This window comes from Belonocnema kinseyi, chromosome 10 (genome assembly GCF_010883055.1).
Source record: "Belonocnema kinseyi isolate 2016_QV_RU_SX_M_011 chromosome 10, B_treatae_v1, whole genome shotgun sequence".
NCBI lineage: Eukaryota > Metazoa > Arthropoda > Insecta > Hymenoptera > Cynipidae > Belonocnema > Belonocnema kinseyi.
In genome coordinates, this window is record NC_046666.1 from 108,081,990 (window position 1) to 108,086,023 (window position 4,034).

The following is a 4,034-nucleotide window of genomic DNA, read 5'->3' on the forward strand; positions in this document are numbered from 1 at the left end:
ACTATAGAACGCCACCTCAAGGTAGGCCTAGTGGCGCCATCTCTTGGTCAGGCCGGAAACTTATCAATCCACCCTCGTATGTGTGTGTGTGTGTGTGTGTGTACGAACGGATGGTCGCTCGCTGGCTGCAGTGGTTTGTTCACGAAGATTATACTAATACCTATACGCATATATAAACCTATATTATACACTAAGAAACTTTATACTGGAAAAATTACTAAATTAGCTTACAATCGAGGGACCAAGGCGATAATTCGTATATTTTATTACAATAATCGTAAGCTATGCTATTTTTATATGAAATTTTCCTATTGATAATACGTAGTCTTAGTATTTTTTATAGTAAAATCCTAGATAGGATAAATTAGTAGAGACATAATTAAATTATATAGAAAAGTAGAAGTAATAAGTACCTAAAATAACATAAAAGACTTAATTTGTAAGAGGAATTACTATTGTCTGTAGGAATATGAATTATACTATGACACTTTCTATTTTTTTGTATTATGGTGTAAGACAAATTCGGAATATCGCTCTCGAATATTAGTAAGTGACTTAGTAAGCGAGCCTAGCGTTGGACTGAGTGCAGCCGAGCTTAAACTATGTTAGCCGACCAACGCTCTGCTGAAATTCCTTAACTTTGTCAATAACTCAATTTAGTTTGATGCAAAGGTCCTTATTACAATAAATTAGGATAAATCGAAAAGTTACAATTAAAAAAGAAATTTTCCACAGAGAGCAAAAAGTTATTTTTCAACCTCGATATTAGGATATTTGATTGCGTTAAGATACAGTGCTTAGAATTTTTTAAATGCCATCACTGTGAACAATTATAGAATAATTAAATGGAAACCATTTTAAGTGCTAACATTCACTTCATAAAGGGCGATAAATTTCTGGCTCACATTATCTAGTTTAGCCGAATAAAATATCGTCGTGCTGCCGCGTTGGAGACCCGTGTTCGATTCCCACCAGCTTTACTTTAATCACATTTTTCTGTTTCAGCTTGTAACATAATATTCCTGCATGTATATAATAATGTATGAACTATATATAATCGTGTGTACTGTACAATTGCAATTTAAATAAATATAATAGTGCGAAAGAGTTCAAAATCCCATAATAAATAAGTCTGCATTTACGTCGTACGCTCGTGTAAACTGATACGAATCGCAACCTTCAACGCGACGCGGGACATGTTGGGTTTATTCTTTTCGTCTGCTAATCTGACTGCACCAATATTTACTAAGTCTCTTACTAAATTAGTGCGCCGGTCTCTCTCGACGTTACTATAGTCCTTTGCAAATATTGCAATCTTCTGTAGAAATAAATGTAACATTTTTAAATTTTATTCCAATGAATTTTGTAGTTCGGCGTGTAATTACTAGTCATTACTCGGAGTGGTAAACATTACAAAAGTTCCCCTATGTCCCTCCTTTGCAAACTGAAAATAGTAAAATCTAGTCTGATTTTTAGCAAATATTGCAGTAAAAAGTTTCTCCGTGTATCTATAAATCGCACGCATTACGCTGAGACTCATGATTCTTTCGGTCCTTATATACTAAACTAGAAAAACGTATCACTACTTGTGAGAAACTTATAATGCTGGGTCAAAAATTTCAGGTGATTCAGACTTAATTAACTATTTATTACCCCCCCCCCACCCCACATATATATATATATTAAAAATTTGTCATAAGGACAACTGCAGGATTTCACCGGGAGCGGGTGCTAATCTGAAAAATTGCACCCGCTCCCAGCGAAATCGCGGTAAAATTTCAGCCACAATATGTATATATATAATAAAAAGCTTGTCATAATATAATATATCACATATGTACCATTATTCTATTTATACTCAAAATCCGTTATAGATTTGAGTACATATATCAAAATAGGAAACGTTGACCGAACAACTATGATGAGCTCAGTGTTGATCGCTACTATCCAGCGCTATCGACGCCATATTGATTACTCTCAGCTGATCTCTTGGCTCCGCTTTTAAAATCGCCGAAATCTGTTAAAGTGTTTGCGCATCGCCGCATCGCATTTCGCGCACGCCTTTCTGCCAGCACAAATTGAATTTCAGAGCACGCGAATTAAAATCAACCCAAACTCAACATACCTGTCAGTTAATTATCATATTACTCGTACATCAGATACGAGACACTGCACGTAAGTTCTATTTCTGGTTGGAATTAAGTGACTTAATTTAATGCAAAAATGAAATTCATCTACATTTAAAATTCATCATCTTGTATTACTGTGTACAGACTAACAGACAGACAGAATAATTAAAAAAATATATTTTTCTGTATTAAGCGACAGTTCTGGAGTTTCAGCTTTTTTTTTTATTTTATAAATGTAAAAGAAATTATTAGCTAATTTGAGAAAGAATCGCGGAAATTTATACTAATAATCGGTATATTCTGTAGATATTTTATATGTTGAAAAATATCAATACAAATATTAAAAAATATTATCCTTAGAATTATCATAATATTAAAAAAAAAATCTTCCGTTATCTATCTGTGAATGGTTAAATGGTAGTTAACTAAGTTTATTAAAAGTGGTAAAAAATAGGAATAAATAAAGCGTGGTCCAAAAAAGTATTGTATCAAAAATATCTGCGCTACAGATTGTTCCTTTTGATGTCAAAATTTCCCCTGAATATTGTCATTATTTATAAAAAAAATATACATTCAGGGATTTTTCAAGTCTATTTTTGCATAAAATTGATTTTTTTTAAATTTTCACTGTTAATTAAAATTTTTACTTCAATACATATGCATTTTATCGCTTTTCCATTCTAAAGAAAAAAACCATTAACAGCGGAAACTAAAATAACATAAACAATTTTTTGCAAATCATGGGCTAAAGAGATACCTAATTTTTTTTTATTCGGCCAAAATGCAGTGGCCATTTTACACGAAAGGAACCATTTTTATGGATCGAGCCATTTTAGGAGAAAAAAATAAGGATATTTTTTGGACCACTATAATAAGTATAGAACAATTACGAAAGTTAATTATGAATAATCTTTTTCTCTGTGCTTATAAATCTACAACTGTATAGGAACGGTATAACTTTTGTATATAAAATCAACAAGTTTTTCTTAATTTATGAAATTAATTTTATAGAAGGAGAAGACATTTTTTAATGGTACAAGCTTTTTGAAAAGTTGTAATTACCACTAAACAAATCCAACTATTAACGAAAAATGCCTTTAATATATTGAACCCTAACCTGCTTGAGCCTACGAGAAAAATGAGCTTCCTTATTATTTGTTATAAATTGTTTTTTACTATTTAAATAGTTGCTTAAAAGTCGAAGCATATTTAACATATTCATATTTTTAGTGAAATATATTCCGGAAGAAATTCTGTTCGAACATTCTGAAAAATATGCAATTATATCAGACAAAAATTTTGAACATTTCACTTCAAAATTAAGATGCAAAAAATATTGATTAATTATTCATTATTTAAAATAATTACAATAAAGTAATAAATATGGCAATGTGAACCTGCTAAATTCTGAATTTTCAACGTAATTTGAAAATTTCAAGATTTTACCTACTCTTAGAGCAGGCGCAGAACGTAATTAAATTTTTTATCAGGTACCACGACTGTTTTAGTGTCTAAGTTTTGAAGGAAATAATCCTATAACAACATTCTTCGTCAAATAACACTAGCTATCATTTACTGAATTTTATATTCCCAATAATCTATATCTCCAGCTTTGTTACGAGGGTAGTTCAATAAGTCCTTAGAATGAAGTATAAAAACAATTTTTTTTGGGTAGATTTTTTTTTAATTTTCAACATAATCTCCTTGGAGCTCTATACACTTGGTCAATCGCTTTTCAAGTTTTTTTAATCCTTCAGAAAAGTGCGTTTTCGGAAGTTCCTCAAAATAACCACTTACAGAGTTAATGACGTCTTCGTTGTTTGGAAATCTCTGTCCACCGAGCCATTTTTTCAAGTTTGGAAATAAGAAAAAGTCACTGGGGGCTAAATCTGGTGAATACGGTGG

The 4,034-nt window shown here is 31.4% G+C and overlaps 1 protein-coding gene across 2 annotated transcripts in view; it reads left to right on the forward strand.

The window, feature by feature from the left end:
* The window catches only part of LOC117182208 (paired box protein Pax-5-like), a 380,233-nt gene that overhangs the window by 177,797 nt on the left and 198,402 nt on the right, over positions 1–4,034 (forward strand). The window lies entirely within an intron of this gene.